At 39.1% G+C, this 20,526-nt stretch overlaps 1 long non-coding RNA gene across 2 annotated transcripts in view; it reads right to left on the bottom strand.

The window, feature by feature from the left end:
- Nucleotides 1-20,526, bottom strand: part of LOC136863275 (uncharacterized) — a 199,107-nt gene that overhangs the window by 78,135 nt on the left and 100,446 nt on the right. The window contains exon 2 of one of the 2 annotated variants that reach the window (XR_010859185.2): nt 8,570-8,915. The exons of the other annotated variant lie outside the window; for it this stretch is intronic. This is a non-coding gene — a long non-coding RNA (uncharacterized lncRNA). The remainder of the gene's footprint in view (nt 1-8,569; nt 8,916-20,526) is intronic. 2 annotated transcript variants of the gene reach the window in all.

Here is a 20,526-nt window from a genome sequence, read left to right on the forward strand (position 1 = left end):
CATACTCTTCGGATATCAAATCATGATTAAATGACGATCCCTATCGTCCGGGTACACTATAAATGCTAAAGTAACTTCTTTATTCAAAATAATTTAAGGAGATTGGTGATAATGAAATGATAAATTAAAATTCCTACGCAATAAGCAATTTAAATGAGCGTCCTGTACATAATACTTTTATTCTTAATGGAATCAAATATATACTATTAGGAAAGTGAGATACACTGATTGACAGAGCAAATGCAACACCAAGAAGGAGTGGTTCGAAAGGGATGAAAGATGGGAAAAGAAACAGAGACGGCACGAACGAATAATTGATGTTTATTTGAAACCGATATGCAGGTTACACAATGCGCACGGCATCGACTCAGTAGGATGTAGGAACACCGCGAGCGGCGATGCACGCAGAAACACGTCGAGGTCCAGAGTCAATAAGAGTGCGGATGGTGTCCTGAGGGATGGTTCTCCATTCTCTGTCAACCATTTGCCACAGTTGGTCGTCCGTACGAGGCTGGGACAGAGTTTGCAAACGGCGTCCAATGAGATCCCACACGTGTTCGAGTGGTGAGAGATCCGGAGAGTACGCTGGCCACGGAAGCATCTGTACACCTCGTAGAGCCTGTTGGGAGATGCGAGCAGTGTGTGGGCGGGCATTATCCTGCTGGAACAGAGCATTGGGCAGCCCCTGAAGGTACGGGAGTGCCACCGGCCGCAGCACATGCTGCACGTAGCGGTGGGCATTTAACGTGCCTTGAATACGCACTAGAGGTGACGTGGAATCATACGCAATAGCGCCCCAAACCATGATGCCGCGTTGTCTAGCGGTAGGGCGCTCCACAGTTACTGCCGGATTTGACCTTTCTCCACGCCGACGCCACACTCGTCTGCGGTGACTATCACTGACAGAACAGAAGCGTGACTCATCGGAGAACACGACGTTCCGCCATTCCCTCATCCAAGTCGCTCTAGCCCGGCACCATGCCAGGCGTGCACGTCTATGCTGTGGAGTCAATGGTAGTCTTCTGAGCGGACGCCGGGAGTGCAGGCCTCCTTCAACCAATCGACGGGAAATTGTTCTGGTCGATATTGGAACAGCCAGGGTGTCTTGCACATGCTGAAGAATGGCGGTTGACGTGGCGTGCGGGGCTGCCACCGCTTGGCGGCGGATGCGCCGATCCTCGCGTGCTGACGTCACTCGGGCTGCGCCTGGACCCCTCGCACGTGCCACATGTCCCTGCGCCAACCATCTTCGCCACAGGCGCTGCACCGTGGACACATCCCTATGGGTATCGGCTGCGATTTGACGAAGCGACCAACCTGCCCTTCTCAGCCCGATCACCATACCCCTCGTAAAGTCGTCTGTCTGCTGGAAATGCCTCCGTTGACGGCGGCCTGGCATTCTTAGCTATACACGTGTCCTGTGGCACACGACAACACGTTCTACAATGACTGTCGGCTGAGAAATCACGGTACGAAGTGGGCCATTCGCCAACGCCGTGTCCCATTTATCGTTCGCTACGTGCGCAGCACAGCGGCGCATTTCACATCATGAGCATACCTCAGTGACGTCAGTCTACCCTGCAATTGGCATAAAGTTCTGACCACTCCTTCTTGGTGTTGCATTTGCTCTGTCAGTCAGTGTAAAATGAAATGGCGTATGGCTTTTAGTGCGGGGAGTGTCCGAAACCAAGTTCGGCTCGACAGATGCGGGTCTTTTGATTTGACTCCCGTAGGCAACCTGCGCGTCGTTATGAGGATGAAATGATGATGAAGACGACACATACACCCAGCCCCCGTGCCAGCGAAATTAACCATTTAAGGTTAAAATTCCCGACCCTGCCGGGAATCGAACCCGGGTCCTCTGCTGCCAAAGGCCAGCGCGCTAACCACTTAGCCATGGAGCCGGAAGGAATGTGATGTGATATTCATGAATACTATTAATAGCCCCTTGATTTGAAGAATTTTTCAAGGTGAGGAATTCTCAGCTTAATTCCCACATGCATCTTAAATTAACCTTCATGGAAATAAATGCATTTAACATATACTCCCAGACTTTCAATGTGGTACTACAATATGATTAACTTACATATTCAAATACCTGTATGGTTTTCCGTGGTTTCCCATTTTCACACCAGGCAAATGCTGGGGCTGTACCTTAATTAAGGCCACGGCCGCTTCCTTCCAACTCCTAGGCCTTTCCCATCCCATCGCGCCATAAGAGCTATCTGTGTCGGTGCGACGTAAAGCCCCTAGCAAATAGCTGCATTTACTCTATATTAGCGAATTTTCCATTAGGTGTTCCAAAATTTGATTTAGGACCTAGGTAACATATTCTTCATCATTGACCACTTTCATACAGCATATACCACATGCCGGGTGGCCCACCCGTCACTTATTATTTAGTTTTATTAAACGCAACCAATATCAAATGTCTCCTTAGGTTCGATAATATTCTTCAACCTGCCTGTTTGTCAGCAATGTAAAATGAGCCATGGAACTAGCAAAGGAAAGACGACTATGTACAATTTCACTGCCTAATCTTACGGACCATTGTACAAATGTGCAATTTATTTCTCCCTGAAATAACACATGGACCCATAATACGATCGAATTAATAGGTAATGCCACGTAATCTATAATGGCAGACGGTTCAACGAACGCCGTAAATTATAACTGAAAACTCTTAACTTTAGAGGTGGAAGAGCCGTATAATAGTACTGCAATTCTAGCGATCATCCTCTATGTTGGCTTCGTGGCTGAGTCGGTAATTGTGTCTGAGTCGCCTGTAGAATCTGAATATCGGTAGGATAGAGTCGAATCCAAACTTATGCAATTTTTTAAATGATAGATCACCCACCCTCCACCCCCATTGTAACGGGAACACAGTGTTTAGCCACACCTACCAGGTCACATCGCAGCACTTATGCATCCACTCACGATGTATTCCATAGACAACTACGTTTATATGATGGTAATTTACAGAGAAATAAGGCAGAACGCATTTGAGTCGACACGCCTTTTTCAAGAGCGGTTCCCTGACAGAGGGCTACCGACTACCAATATGTTCTGAAACCTTGGCGACAATTGCAGTCAACTGGGACACATGGAAGGGTACTTCCTGTTAGCGATGCCCCTATATCGTCAGGTCCAAGTGGAGAAGCTGTTTTGGACGTTGTCCAGGAAATCCTTATATTGATACACGGACTCTAGCACGACAGTCGAACATCAGACGGTTGACTGTTATGCGAATAATGCTGATCAGTACATTTCACCCAAACCAGCTGTAGTTACACCAGCAGCTCCAGGGATGTGATTTCTATGCTCGAGTAGCAGCTCTCAGTGGGCATTACGCAATGTGACCAGTGGTCTAGATTTTTGTCAAGAGTCCTATTTTTCCGACGAATCACGATTTCGCAACATACCATACCTTTACTTCCTTCTACAACAATACAGATTTCTCCATCAGCTACGTGGAGGAAATATAAAAAGAATAAACATAAAAAAGGTTACACAGACGACACTGACAGTGCACTATTTTACTTTAGCTGTGTCAACACAAAATCCCCTCCCTTGGATCACCCACCCCCACCTCTCAACGGCTAACCTGTTGTTAGGCCGGGGGCCCCACTCCATCACCTGTTCTCTTCCTTTCCTCTCTTTCCCCTCTTTCTTCACGGAAACCTGTACTGAGAGAGGGGAACTTTTGCCAGGCTTCCTCGTCGGAATACCAAACGTAGGTGCATCCCATCATCCTCCTCCCCCTTCCTTTGGGAATTTAGGTCACTGTCTCTTCTAATTGTATATTCGTTGACACAGCTAGAAGAATTATCTTGCGGAGCACCTTCACAACACGTCCTTCTGTCTTTACAATGTTCATTTTATTTATTCAGGTATCATAACAAGCCAACATGTATTAATCATTACCTAACATAACAATAACAAGCAGACATAAAAAATATAATTCGTGACCTCTGTTGAACTCTTCACTCCAAAAATATTTCCTACACTTGATTTCTTAAAACTCAATTTCCTCACTGCAGACCGGCTCCATGGCTAAATGGTTAGCGTGCTGGCCCTTGGTCACAGGGGTCCGGGGTTCGATTCCCGGCAGGGTCGGGAATTTTAACCATAATTGGTTAATTTAGCTGGCACGGGGACTGGGTGTATGTGTCGTCTTCATTATCATTTCATCCTCATCACGACACGCAGATCGCCTACGGGTGTCAAGTCGAAAGACCTGCATCTGGCGAGCCGAACTTGTCCTCGGACACTCCCGGCGCTAAAAGCCATATGCTATTTCATTTCCTCACTGCACTTAAATATATACATGCACTGCCCGCACATTTCCATTCTTTCACAGGCCAACATACAATTTTTTGCTCATTACCAGCCAGTCTTAATTCGTTTACCTGGTTCTCAGTCAATGACTTTTCTCTCAATCTTTTGGTTTCTTTACACTCAAATATCCGATGGTAATCGGCCCACACTTCACCACATAAAATACATGCCATTTTATCTTTATTCCTTATCCATCCCATATTCTTGTACAAACCCATCAACTACCATAAGAAACCACTTCTCGCCGATCTGTCTACATTACTAATTCTTATCCTATTAACTAAACTAATCCTATTAAATATGTCTAGTGCCTGTCTTTTCCTACATTACTCCACGCCAAGTTTGCAGTTGTATATCCTTAACCCTACTTATAACAAACTTCTATAAGCCTCTACCCCTTGTACTCTAGTCTTCATCCCATAAGTACCGTAATCCCAGACCTTCCATAATCCATTTACCTTATTAGCTCAGCATTAACTATACCTACTTGCAATCTGATATTGGAGAACTGCTTGAAACAGTAAGCCACCTTCCCCTCTCTTTAATCGCCACCAATACCTCAGTACCCTCTTCACAATTTCTACTTCCATATACGCACCGGTAATTACTAACTCCCCAGAACTGGCACCTCAGTCAGTATGGAGGTCAACACCGACAAACCCTGATCTACACAAGCATAGGGCTTGGGGAAAGAGGACATCCTGTCTATACTTGTGTTCTATGTAATGCAATACAACGGTTCTTTTAAAAACGTCATTCCGTTTTCCAGCAACACGAAAGATTAGAACAACATCTGTCTTCACTAGTCTTTAAGCATTTCTTCCATTCAACTAATATTGTATTAAATACAGTTGGACCCACGCGATCAACTTATTTTGTCCGAGTTTGAATCCATGTTCATTTTTAAAAGTTTCCGATTGTATTTGTGGAATATATTTTTAATATTGAAGCTATGTACATTTTAATGTAAACTCCCATTGCATTTGTTGACTGTGTTTTTTCTCGGATTTTTATGTATCACTGTTTTCGTCGTATGACTTTCTTCTTTGTTATTTTCCTGATGATGGCCTCTAAGGCCAGGTCGAAACATGTCCAGGGTATTTTGAACAACTATGTAACTTTTAAACAGACCATTTATTACATGACATAAATGTACTGAATAGGTGGATCTAAGATAATTGAATTCTTTTAGAATTTTATCTTGGATACTTCTACCTTCTGTAAGTCTTCATAAAATCACCCCTTATTCATTTATGATCGCTAGAATGCCTTTCCTGGAGCCCGTATCTGCCTTAAAGTGCCTATAATCCATTTTCCCTAAATTTCATATGACTGCCAATTATGTTTGCCGTCATTTTATCCATGGCAGACCATTTTGCTAAATTCAAATTCCTAGTAAGTTCCTTCAAACTCAACCTACTTCCATAACCGTTCCTACCTTCATTTATTTATAACGTGCACCTTATTTTTAATCTCTTTATAATTACTATGTTATAATATATAGTGTGCCTTTACCGTTTCTTATTACTTTTAAAGTTATATACCAGTTTGCACACTCCTCAACAATTGCTTTAAACCCATCCTATAGGCAGTTTACGTTTTTATTTTCCATTTTCTACTGATCATAATTATCTTAAAATCTCATCCGTGGCCTCTTATCAACTACAGGATATTGACTAATAGTCCGAACTTTACAACATTTCTTTCTATCGCATTTATTTTCACTGCGATAAAAACAGCTTAGTGATCACTTATACCACCTGTCACTTCAGTTTCTCTATACAGCTATCTCGTTTTATCGGTACAACATCTAGAATATATTTCCCTCGAGTTGGTTCCCATAACGTTCTGGTTATGCTGTCCGTCCCACTTATCATTTGGTAAATTGAGATCACTCCCTACAATAACGTTCTTTTCTGTGCCGTTCACCACACTGCTGATTATCTTATCAAATATTTTCGCATCAGCGTCAGTACCACCATTTCCAAGTCTGATCACCTGAAAAAAATGCTTCCTATTATCTTTAGAGATGAGCCTCACATGTAGAATTTCATGTTTCTCATTCTTAACTTTTCCTTAGCTTAAAAATTCTTCTTTCACTAGAATGAATACTCCTATCGTTCCTATACTGTCTCTACGATCAACACTCGAATTCCGTGAAAAAATGTCCGCATCCATAATATAACTACTCAGCCATGAATCAACTCCTATTACAATATATTGTAAATTCTTGATATTAAATTAATTATATACCTTTCTTTACAATACTTCTACAGTTTAACACTATAACATTTTATGTCATCCTTAGTTGTTTTCCAGCTCCCTGTTCTCATATCACCGCTCCCTAGACCACCCCGTTTTCCTGAACGTACCTTCCTATAACCCTTCTAAAGAAACCTCCTCATTTACACGTACCAGTGTGGTTCAAGTGAATAATATCTGAGCGCACATTCCTATCTCCCACCCATTAGGCTACACAAACCTTACTTCCTGTTTCCGACAAACCCACTCTATAGTCCCATCTAAATTCCCGATCACCTTCCAGTCAGTATCCCTTCTACGCAGTATCCCACTGATGACGATCTACGCTCTCTTAAACTACCCCGTGTTGCATTAATCCGCTTCCGCTCCTACTTTCCTCAACATCTTCCAAATTCATGGATAACACTCTATCCAGATTCCACTTCCCACACATACTTTCCGCTCATGCCAAACAATGGAGTCCACACTACCAGAGCCCAACCCCACCAAACTCATCTGATCCCTTTCACTTCCTGGACATCCCTACCTTTCCTGCCGTTTGCAGACACTACTTCTCCTCCCTTCTCTCCCTTGCCCTAAACCTGTTCCACCTCCCGTTTTCCTATCGTCAAATAAACATTTCCGATTATTACCTTTCTTTCCCTCTAACGTCTCCCATCGTCCGCAACACTGCCCAGTTCCTTATCTTTTTTTCTGCTGATCTACCTGCAGTGACTTATACCGATACTTGACCGATACCTCCCCTCAATTTAATCCTCAAGAGAACCCTTAGTCCTAAAATTTCTTCTCCTTAAAAGATTAGCCCAAATCTCTTCCACAACTTCTCCCCTGCCTTCCTTCTCTCCCTCTTGGCTATATACCATATTCTGTTAATTGGCGGAAGAAGTCCAACCTTCCTATCTGTTCTCCACTAAAAGCCTAATTATCTCCATAAAAATCGCCATCTCTTCGCTCATACAAAGATATTATAATCTATGAATGCTCTTACAATGTTGTTGGCAAAACCACGAAAACCGTTTCTATTGCAGTGTTTCACATTTTCATAATATTTTAAATCACTATATCGTCAGCTATTTCAACTGATGATCGATTTTATATTTCCTGCCTTCCCAGTGTCTGAGTTGGCGGGCTATTCCATTTTGCACAAATAAATTAAATTGAACAAAGATTATCATTACAATTATCTGGACTGGTCTGTGTTGCAGGTTTTTCTTTGTAATTACAAATTATTATACCATTATTTAATACTCTCTACTGAGTTATTTGGATGTGTGGTTCAGGTTTCGTATCTATTAGCTTGCATTTCGGAGACGGTGGGTTCAAGTCGCACCATCGGTGTGTTAGAGTAACGTTAAAACACTTGAAATATAAGAATACTCTTCAATCTCAATAATGTTGAAGTTCTACATAATTTACATTAGCTAACATTTCAGCCACTTTAAGAGCGTATTTGTATTAATTTCGTGCGCAGAAATATACCGGTTCTGTGTTTTGTATTTTACGTAAGTTACTTCATTTTCGATAGTTTCTTGTGTTGTATTAATGCCATTCTCCCAAAATTTGGGGAGAAGTCACACAATGCCTCAAAGGAATAGATAGATAGATAGATAGATAGATAGATAGATAGATAGATAGATAGATAGATAGATAGATAGATAGATACAGAGATACATATGATGCATCAAAATTAAAATAATGCATTATTATTATCGTTATTATTAATATTTCAATAAAATATTAAGTCGCAGAAATGCATGCCCTTTCACAAAAATATTAAAATCAATGGGGACAGTAAATGTCAAATCCCCAGAAAGGGCGTTTTAATGTGCTTCTTTCTGTCCTGAGATAAAGAAATGAAATATAGATGGAAGATAGTAAGAGAAAAAAAGAAAAGTTGAAGAAGACATCCATAATAGCACTAAAGCAAATCTTATGCAATATTGATTTAAAATAAAGAAAATGTAATTACCATTTATTACTCGGACAATTCTCCAAAGTCTGAGAACTATGATTAGCCCAAGTCCAATTGTAGTAGAGTGATCATTTATGAAAATAATATCAAAAATTAAGGATGTAACCACAACTGCAGCATCAAACATTTCCAAATAGTGCTGAAGAAATTCGATTTGCATGGCGTATATTTTGAAGATATTTTCCAATAAGAAAATGGAAAGGATAATAATGCTACAGCACTTCAGAATGAATTCCAGTAAGTGTTGCCATTCATGCTGATTCTTTTGTATAGCACTCATATCTATGAGCAGCTCAAATACTACCAGAAATACATCTGCGATGACAAGTGTAATAACCGCTATCTGCAATGAAACAAAAGAAGAGTTAGATCAAATGTAGAAATTAGTAACTTCATGTGGACTGCATAGAATAGCAAATATTGTTAAAATCTCTTATCACCTTACACATGGCATTCTATCAAATCTTTCGAAAGTAAAATTAGTATTTGATACTGCAGATTCATACAACAATCTAAAATTGGTTAATGGACATTACTGAGTTATAAATCAAAATCTCGAAAGGGAATAGATACAAAACTTCGTCCAGCAGTCCGCGGCAGTTATTCCTATCACTTTAATGTGGAAGTAAAATCAATCATTCGACTTCCTAAAGTTGAAAGAAAGACCGTTTTGTTTTATTATCACTCTCTTTATCAACTAATAACAAGTACAGTAAATCACATAAATACATTAAGAATCCATCGATAATGTCTAATCTACGCAAAAACACAATATGTAGGGCATATGCGTTTGAAAGTGTTATTTAAACTCTGGATAATTCAAATAGATGATTAATATTTTAAAATATAATGGAATAGAGTAGGCCTACCTACAACATTCGTCAATGAGTAAATTAATCAAATCACTCATCTTTTGTAAATTTTGTATAGTCTGAGTTGAACCAATCCCAAAAACTCCAAATAACAATTACCAGCACTAATATAAGTCTTGCTTAAAATAATTCTCCTTAGAAAATAATATAATGGATATTCCGATCATAATATCAGAATTGGTTGACAATGTGCGTATTCTGATACATCATAATTAATCAGGATATATCCTAGAAAAAATCGGATAAGATGAAAGATTCATAGAAAGTCCGATGACAAGAAATACAAACATGAGTGCCTAATCATTTAAAAACTGCAGACCATGAGGCTGTTCTCTAATATTTTAAATATCAGTATATTCTAAGAGAAAGATGTTCGTGCTGATAAATTCAGAACAATTTAAAATTTAACTGGATAATTGTCCAATGCATTAACGATTTAAGTCATACACACGATCAATCATAAACAAACCGAAGCACTGGGTGTGCTGAAAGACAAGGGTTCATATAACTTGGTGCCAATGTGCAAAATTGTGGAAGTCATATTGAATAATCTCTTATTCAATCATAGAACGACAAGCAACTCCCAGAAATATTAATAGAGGCTAGCCTTTCTAATTCAAACAAAACTGTTGCGAACAAAAGGTGCCTTCAGGAAGCGGCAGAAAGTGAAACAAGATCGTTGTCTTTTATTGTAGCCATGGTGGGTAAGAATAATCTGCAGTTAGACAATTCACACTTAAAATTTCTTCTCTTAAATAGTTAGGAACATCCTTGTACTCTGCCTTCTATTCTCAATGAATGAACAGTAAGTAGGATGTTCCAAGTGATTTGAAAATATAGCATTTTCTAATTTCGAGTTATATCAGGAAAATTGAATAAATCGTTTAAATAATTCGTTAATTGAATTTCTACATGGATGGATGTGTATAACTTATTGTAAGGTCCAATTAGAGTACGGTTCAAGTGTAGTCCACGTGTAGATTCAAGGATGTAAAAGAGAGGGCGTATATGTCTCTGGTAAGATCCCAAGTAGAGTACGTTTCCAATGTATGGGACCCACACCAGGACTACTTGATACGAGAACTGGAAAAGATCCAAAGGAAAGCAGCGCGATTTGTTCTGGGTGATTTCCGACAAAGGAATAGTGTTACGAAAATGCTGCGAACGTTGCGCTGGTAAGACTTGGGAGATGCTCGACTATATGGTATGCTTCCGGCTGTCAATGGAGATATGTCGTGGAATGACATTACTGGACGAATAAGCTTGAGCGAAACTTTTAAAAAGAGGAAAGGACATGATGTGACCGTTCACGACGCCGTCAATGGCATGTCGTGATACCCTTTGAATGTAATACGTCGATTTTCGGGCCATTCTGTGATAATTAGTGTCATAACTAGCACATTTTGCACTATACGGGGTACGAGTGACTCGCTGCTGCCTCGCGAGACGGGAATCTCATTACGCGCACTTAGCGAAACGAGGGCGCGCGCCAGTCAGTACATGAAAAACACTCTCTTTCTGTGCGAGGGAGAAAAGAAGAGGCACGTGCCACGTGATCGCAATCTAGGGCAAAGGAATGTCTTTACCAAGTTGTGTCAACCCGTAAAAATGTAATTCTCTGTGTATTTCTCTGCATATCCACTGATGCCAGCTGAGAGCCTTCAGTTAATATTAATAATAATAATAATAATAATAATAATAATAATAATAATAATAATAATAATAATAATAATAATAATAATAATAATAATAATAATAATAATAATAGAGATTCGGAAATACGCAATGGATATTTACGAGTAAGAACTCATTAGAACCAGGAAATTTCATGTTTAATTATGACACCAAGATATGTTCTACTTAATTAGTGTATCATCAATTACGCAGTGCATAAGGGTGCGGCAAATTACTAACAGATGTCAAGGGCCTGACCGCGCGATCCAAAGCTAGAATTCCCCAAGGCGTGGCTTCATTTACAGAGAAATATCAGATGACGCTTTGAAGATTCTGATTAAACCTACGGTCCGATCAGGATGAGATTCAATCAGTGGAATGTAGAATATTGGAGCTATCATTTGACACCTCATCCAACATCGAAGACAAGTAATAGTGGACCGATGTGTGAGATGGAGGCGTGACTTTCCCTTTCTACCAGCCCCAGCCCTCTTCTTGTATAAAATAAATCGCTCCGAGAGCCAGATATTCAGTCTATATCCAGTCTCATTTTCAGTCTCATTTTCAGTCTTTTCAAGCATTCAGTCTTGCATCTAGTCGTGCGGATATTCGGACTTTCAATCGTTTAGTCTTTGTTAAGTATTACAAACAGTTTATTCAGTGCGCTAGTAATGCAGTGTATTTATCGTACTACACAGCGCAAATGTGTGTGCCCAGTGATCTGTGAGACAAGCTATTAATTACCGTTCTGAGTGAATTAATTTTTCAAGCGCTATGAGTTGTGAATTGTTCATTTATTGTGAAGTTCCATATAGTGTGTAAAATCACACAAGTTAGTAAAGCAGGTGTTATTCGCCTACAGTGAGCCGTGTGGCAACTCAGCGACGTTTGTTTAGGCACAGGTAATGTGTATATGATATAATTAAAATATGGTCAATTAGAGAAAGTGAAGTGCCGTAGAAACGCATATAACGTCACGACATTAGAGTCGGGAGGTGAACTTGATGAAGGAAATACCGGCTTACTTGTGATAATAATAATAAATGGGCAGCGTCTGCTGAATACGTAAAAACGCAGTGAGTAACATGTCGTACGTGTAGAAGTGCCATGAATTAGGCAGATATCAGATCGTTAAAATTCAGAGTGCTATACCAGATAAGCTTTGTGTATCCAGAGACGGTGCAGGTGTATACGTGTTGCTTCAATATCTAGCTGAGTGTTAATAACTGCATATGCTAAAGAGAGGGTTAAGTAACGGGCTACAGGACAATATCCTTACTGGATTAGCACACCCGAGCCTATGAGTGATTCTAATCCCATTGGGTTGTAGCACGTGTCATTTAATTAACGTAGCTGTAACCAAGTTATTTCCTCATTTGCGTATGTGAACTAGAGAGATCGTCGATCCTGGAAGAATCTACAGGCTGTTTGACTGTGTCCCATCCCAGCGCGTCAGGGAATTTCGAGATGTTCCAACGCCAGGAGAAGACCCGGACAGCATGAACTCGAACGTGAAGAAGGCGAACCCAGGATTCGACGCTACTGAAGACATCGTGATGGCAGCTTAAACCCCTATGAATATACCTGCCTGAGGAAGAGTGCTCACAATGCTGAATCGATAAATAAACTTCAAAATTCTAAGCTTGAAAGTCATATTATCCCTAATTGTATATAAATAAATTTTGCATGCAAATTAATTACAATATGAATAGTAGTCACAAGTTGTTTCAAAGGGATCGTAGTTTTCTAGTTTATTATTATAGGTAATTTTCTTGTCTGGTTTGGAAACCAGTATTTTATTGGCCCTGGGAAATTTAATGCATGACGTAATTATAAGGTCCTACTATTGATGTTTGAGTGAAGTACCGTGATGAGTGGGAGTAGTGTTCATTTAAACGTTTTCAGTTATCAGCAAGTTACGAGTTGTTATGAGTCGTCAGAAAGTTCTTAAATTATTTTTATGCTTCACACGTAAGGTAGGAGATTCTCCCATATTATAATTTTAAGGCAACTGGCCAAGATACTGGAGATATGACAACGGGTGCAAATATGTGATATTTAGATCTTGAGTTTTATATTCAAATGTTAACTGTCCCGAAGGGTAGGTTATTCTGTGAATATGCGTGTGTCTGAGATGTCGGGATCTGAACAGTGATCGCCTTGCATGTTAAAGTCTGGGAGGCTGAAGCGAAATGGAAATGAAGGTCTCCCAAGTGAATTTATGTTAAGTGCGAAGTGTTATGCCGCACCAATGATAATGGTAATGAGGCTGAATAAAGCCAGATTTAATACTGAGGCTAGATTATTGGTCGAATAATTGAAGGAAGAGAGACATTCTTCCGTGAGAATAATAAGAAGAACAGCATGGAACTGCCTTTGTACTCAGGGGCCTAGTGAAATTACTCCAGCCGGGAGAGCCGTGAAGGATTTATAGCTCTACGTCTGAAGGGTGAGCGACTGGCAGATTCCGCCTTACCACTACCTGAACGTTTGCGAGCTGTTTCTTTCTGACTGATCACAACATAACAGTCACATGCAAATAATAGATTACCACCGTCGTGATAGAGTCGATATTTCAGGAGATGAATGAATTCCTATCAATTTTTATTTTAAATTCATTAACTCGGCGTAGGATTTGCACGACATGCAACCGATTGTCAGAGGACCGTTGATTCGATCCCACTCCACAGTGACAACCAACGTCATTCTTATTGATCATGGAGGGATCATATCTTCCAGATGCCTTTGTACATGTGAATTGTATTATTCTATGTGTTTATTTTCCAGACGAGTGTTATTATTATTATTATTATTATTATTATTATTATTATTATTATTATTATTATTATTATTATTGTACCTAGTGTTCTGGTGTTGTTGTCCATGTGTCGTCCCACAGGAAACAACGTTGTATTAAACTTGTCTTGTTTAATAAGTGTATTCACATCCCGGCGAAACAAGCGTGTCCGATAATTTTATGGTTGTAAATAATATTCAAGTAGGGTTAATAGGCTAATGTTATGATGTCTGTCTGTTAGGTCATCAGCCCAGAGGCTGGTTGGATCCTCAAATAGCACCACCAAAGGTTATGCGGTTATAAGGAAACCGCAAAAACCAATGGCAGCACCATAATGAGGCGTACTAGGCAAGACGAGGAGTGAGGTAGTTTGCCATTGCTTTCCTCACTGGGTCAGAAAGTGCTATTGTAGCACGACTGACCCTATGAGCAACACCTTTCATAACACTCATGCACTAGTCGTGCTCTGAATGTCATTACTCAACACCCATACCCCAGCAGCTTCCATATTGTCACAGCCATGGATGAGACTGGGACTTCGGTTGAAGCTACACTTTACTCTGGCCTGTGCCAAGAGATGGATACAAAAGTACTGTATCCATCATGAAATGGCAGCCATGACTTTCAAATGCTTCGGAGGTGTGCTTATTATAATTTGTTCAATGCTTTGATCACATGATATCACGACGCAATAAACTACGAATTTACAAATATAAATTCATGATACAGACGTAACATGTAATTACAAATGTGCCTTCTTATTATGTGTATTAATTAATAAATAAATTAATTAATTAATATGTATTCTAAATGATGAGTGTTAGTAAGTGTTAAGAGATAATAAGAGGGACGCCTCTTAAATGTTGTAGGATTATAAGATTCAAAATAAAATTTAAAGGACAGATAGACATTGAATCATCGATTTTGAATCCAGCATATATTTTTCTTTCAGTGTAAAATTGTTATGGCACAGTATTTATGTAGAATTTTTATCTGTGCTCTTCTCAGTTCATTAAAATTATATTTGCAAGCATGGAATACCATTCTTCTAATTTAGTAGTGATCGGCCCGTATTCTCTGGAGTCTGGTCACGGATACCCTGAAGTAGGGGTGATGGGACTTCGATTGCGGGGTCGTCTTCGAAGATCTCATCGAGCACATTCCATTCAGCCACCGTTCTCTTGAATTGAATCGTTTGTAGCAGAAACAGCACTTCTCCACTTTTTGACACTATATGAGTTATTAATACTGCCATGATTAATGCACGAAGGGCTACCATTTTGTGCAGAAAAAACACTTCTACCATATATCTCTGCCTGTCAGTCGCGAATGAAAGTTTCCGTTTTGTGCAGAAAGAACACTTATCCTGGAGAGGTGATGTTTTTACTTCACTTGAGTCGCTAGGAAGAGGTGTAAAAAAAGATGCAAAAGTCGTGTTTCATGTACAGTAAATCAATTTATGGAGTTTCAGTATGAGGCAAATCATGTCTTAGGAAAATACTGTATTGATGGACTGTGCGTTCATACTTTCAAGTTTCTTATTTCTGCAACCCGTCTCCCTGTGTTACCAACTGGACTTGCTTATCCACAAGGCTTTGTTCCATTGAATGAAAAGAAATTAGCAGACATAAAGAAGTTGGAATCTTACATACCAGAAGAACACCATGAGTTTTATAATGAACTGTTTGCATGAACAACATCAGCGCAATAGAAGTGAGAAGTATTGTTCAAAGATAAGAGACTTACATGTTACTTGTATTATATTGTGTTGTTTTGTTTTACGAACTTTGGAAAGGGACATAAAAGGAGTATTCTTCTGTTTATTTTTCTATACAATGTGGTCTAATCATAATATGTGCAAATAAGTAAGTCTTACAAATTACTATTAAATAATGGCTTTAAACACTGTATTTCCTCAGTACAAAATTTGTACTCTATTTAATAAAGTTCCTTTTGAAATTGAAATGACGTTAAAATCAATGTTACACTTCCTTATATTCTCAATAATGGTGTTTGTTGCAGAAACAGCACGTCTCCACCATTTTTAACAAAGTCTGTAAAGGAACGTATTGGACTAATTCATACAAACAACCTATCTGTCATAGTAATTTCAACAGTAGAATAAGCATAATAAATATCGGAAGGATAGATATGACATTACACACTACAGACAGTTTTTCCTGTTTTCTGAACAATTTGGTACGTTGGAGAAGTGTCGTTTCTGAAACAAACGATTCAATTATTATTTTCTATGCATTGGAGCCCTGGACAGGTGCAATACTAAGAAGGGGATACTAAGAAGGGAATTTAAGAGGAAGAATCGGGGCGATTATCAATTTATAGGCCGAGGAGTAAGGGATTAGAATACATTATTAAGGGAAATGTTCGATACATTTTCAAGTTCTTTAAAAACGTTTAAGAAAAAGCTAGGTAAACAATAACTGATAGAGAATCTGCCATCTGGACGATAGCCTAAATGCAGATAATTGATTGATGAACAACTAAAAAATACCCGTAAAGGCATAATTGGAATATATCCTGTTATGAATAGTATGATGGCCGTAAAACAGATTATTTGAAGTATGTTACGTCTAATATCGGAAAGAGTTATAATATTTGATATGAGCATGAAAGATGAAGAGAAATAAAACACAGGGCCGATAGTGGTCACATAAATAACATTATTTCAATGATTTTAACAACCTGACTGTATTTTGTAACCTAGAAGAGCATTTCAAACCAAATATCGTTTGTATTAAAACATAAAGCATTAGTACCTAACATTCATTACCGGTTCTTGAACGGAATATTCGAATGAAAAGTCTGATTCGAAAATAGGTATCGTAAATCAACCAAAGCAGAGATTCTGAATATATATGGGGAAAGTAAAAATTATGTGTTAAATAAACTTCTACATCTAACAGGATCTAATAGAGAGAAAACATAAGAGGCTCACCAAACTCTTTCCAGAAATAGAGTGGTTTTCAAACTGCAACATGTACGGTATATTATACACATTATCCGAGATCTGCTTTCCAGGCAAATGTCAGGAAAGCACTTAACATTGATGCAGCGACCGTTACCCGTTCAATTTAGTTCAAGTTAATTAAAATATACACGCCAGTACAAACAACACAGCTGCACATATCATCGTACAGACTTCACATATCACTAATTACCCAGGATGTTGCATCACAATTTCCCAACTCTCATATACCGAGCAGTGGTACCAGTAACACCAGCAAGGCTACATTTTCAGTGGGTAATACCGTAGAAAAAGCAAATTTTGCAGGCCAGTAAAACCCGTTTAAATATCAGTCGGGATTCAGTAAAGGAAGAATATAAGATAACGAGAATATCAAGGTAAATTTTCTCGAACTACGCAGAAGTTGTTTTAAATATGCGCGTATAATTGTCAGATACTTTGGGAAAGGTAGACAAATTCTGATTCGGAATATTCCCAAAAGAAATCAAAAAGGAAATGTTCTACATTGATTTCTTGCTCTATTGTGAGCAACTGCAACGTGATCTCGAAAATGTTGTGAGATGGACAGCAGGCAATGGTATGTTGATAAACGGGGTTAAAAGTCAGGTTGTGAGTTTTACAAGTAGGAAAAGTCCTCTCAGTTTTAATTACTGTGTTGATGGGGTGAAAGTTCCTTTTGGGGATCATTGTAAGTATCTAGGTGTTAATATAAGGAAAGATCTTCATTGGGGTAATCACATAAATGGGATTGTAAATAAAGGGTACAGATCTCTGCACATGGTTATGAGGGTGTTTAGGGGTTGTAGTAAGGATGTAAAGGAGAGGGCATATAAGTCTCTGGTAAGACCCCAACTAGAGTATGGTTCCAGTGTATGGGACCCTCACCAGGATTACCTGATTCAAGAACTGGAAAAAATCCAAAGAAAAACAGCTCGATTTGTTCTGGGCGATTTCCGACAAAAGAGTAGCGTTACAAAAATGTTGCAATGTTTGGGTTGGGAAGAATTGAGAGAAAGAAGAAGAGCTGCTCGACTAAGTGGTATGTTCCGGGCTGTCAGCGGAGAGATGGCGTGGAATGACATTAGTAGACGAATACGTTTGAATGGTGTTTATAAAAGTAGGAAAGATCACAATATGAAGATAAAGTTGGAATTCAAGAGGACAAACTGGGGCAAATATTCATTTATAGGAAGGGGAGTTGGGGATTGGAATAACTTACCAAGAGAGATGTTCAATAAATTTCCAATTTCTTTGAAATCATTTAGGAAAAGGCTAGGAAAACAACAAATAGGGAATCTGCCACCTGGGCGACTGCCCTAAATGCAGATCAGTATTGATTGATTGATTGATAAAAGTAGCCTCTCGTTCATTAGTTGTCACACCAGAACAACACTGGAACAGAAGCGAAAGAAACACTCGAGTAGACACTAACCACCATCTTGAAGTGCACGAAGCTCTTGTCTAATTTTCATGGACAAACTCGGACTCTGAAAAGGAATGACTCATCAAACATGGATGTAACCACTACTAGTCGTCTTCTTGGGACCAGATACCCGCGCTGTTTCAGCCAATGCTGCTCTCAGGCGACCTTTACTTGGTGAGTCCTAATAATTCATCATTTGTTACATCTCCAATTGCCATTCAGTACGTTTAACATTCAGATATCATATTCACAGTAAAAACGTTCACGAAGATGTGACATATTAACAAAACGTCATACTCATTCTCTACCTCACATCGTACTTAACAATTCCTGAGAGACTTCATGAAAATGGTTATAAACGTTTCCCAGGTTTAATTTTAATATTTTTAGCACGTGACGAAATCTTCACCGTCTCAGTAGCTTCCATAAAGCATGAACCTCGTTTTGTCTCTAAAAGTGTACTTTTCACTTTTCCGTCACCTCCCTCTGTGAATCAGTGAGAGTACCGATCAGCAGATCATAAGATCACGGGTTGAAATTCGGCAGAGGTTGTTGGACTTTCGAAGGGTGGACGAAATTCTATTCAGCACACCCTGTCGTACGATGTCGCCATGTAAAAGATCTCCAGTGTCACATTTGGTATTTAACGGACAAAATTAATTTTAACATTTCAGCCATAGATCGCCCAACAGATATCCGTTTCTTTGCCATCTAGTAGAGCTCAATGGAACGTAGAAATTGACCTGCCGTTAGCCTAAGTGGCAACAAATCAAAATGCCTGTACACGGTACTTGAGACTACACTATTATTGTTGAAATTCTTCTTCTTTCTCGTCTTCTTCTCCTTCTTATCATTATTCCTCCCTTCAATCATGATTCTACTTCATTTGAAGAAAGCCACTGTAATAAGATTTCTGGAGGAAGGTAACTTCGCTTTCGACAAATAATGTCTTTAATGTTGAATTTCAGGAATAACACAACTTGGATAGGCCACCACATACGCTTTCCTTCTATTTCCAAATTTAGCTTGAAATACGTTCAACACAGCTTTTGCTTTCACACCCTTTCTCCCTGTCAATCGAGCTATGTCATGCGATGTTATCTTGCTTCCTGCTACAATAATATATCAGTAGCAACAGAATCACGTTCTTTATGGGCTGCACTAGTGTAATCATATTATGTTTCTGCGTCTGTTGCTGTTAATTTAAGTCACTGAATTAAGAAGTGTAAATCCAGATAGCCCGTTAAATTCAGCTGTGGTTGTTGCATCTTGCGGTTTTAAAAATAACAACTCTGTGCCGTTGGCTCACTGCACGTCGAAGACATCCTCCGGGACAAAACTGAAACAATCCGGCATCACTTAGAAACACAGGCAATTGGTGTAAATTCTCAATTTGCCTTGCTGTAGTACTTTCCATTAAATGGAGAAGTAAAGGGAAAAACGTACATTCTCACAAAGTTTAGAATGACATGTTTTCGTCTAAATAGATTAAAAATGAATCGAATACAACGTAAGGACTCATTTTCCACGAAGACTGCGTTGTTGAATCCTACATTTGCATTTCACTGGAAATAGTTTCAATTAGTCTCAGTGCTTAAAAGATCACTTCGTTGAAGGATGTAAAAGTATCCCATATTAAAACCTAGAGCTCTGTAAGCTATCAAGAGCTCTAAAATTTATCTCTTTGCGGAATTTTTGGAGGCTCTTGAGGATCAATATATTCAAAGCATTTCATACGAATACATTTAAAATAATTCCAATTGATTTCATGGACTGTCCGATTTAACTGCTTACTAAGTAGCTAGAAATGAACATACCAGAATCATCATAAGTTTCTAAAGATCATGTTGAATTACATGGAAGTAGGCATTATGCCAGCTTAACCTCTTGAATTCCGCGGGGAAAACTGGGCCAATTCTTTCTAAGATATCGGTCTGAAAGAGTGTCCTGAGTCTACCGTCGATAGTTTAATTATTCTTTTCAAACTCCAATTTTTGGGAAACTACAACTCTCATATAATAGGCACATCAGATCTACAAAGACAGAAATATATCAGTCAAGTTCAAATATAACAAAACATGTCGAATCCATGAGACCACCTTCAAAGCCCTTCTTGGAAAGACTGGAAAGACCCAAATGATACCTTGATATTGAAGTGGATAACAGAATGATGCACAGTAAACTAAGCGCGGAAGCATTTCA

This window comes from Anabrus simplex, chromosome 2 (genome assembly GCF_040414725.1).
Source record: "Anabrus simplex isolate iqAnaSimp1 chromosome 2, ASM4041472v1, whole genome shotgun sequence".
In the NCBI taxonomy this organism is placed as follows: Eukaryota; Metazoa; Arthropoda; class Insecta; order Orthoptera; family Tettigoniidae; genus Anabrus; species Anabrus simplex.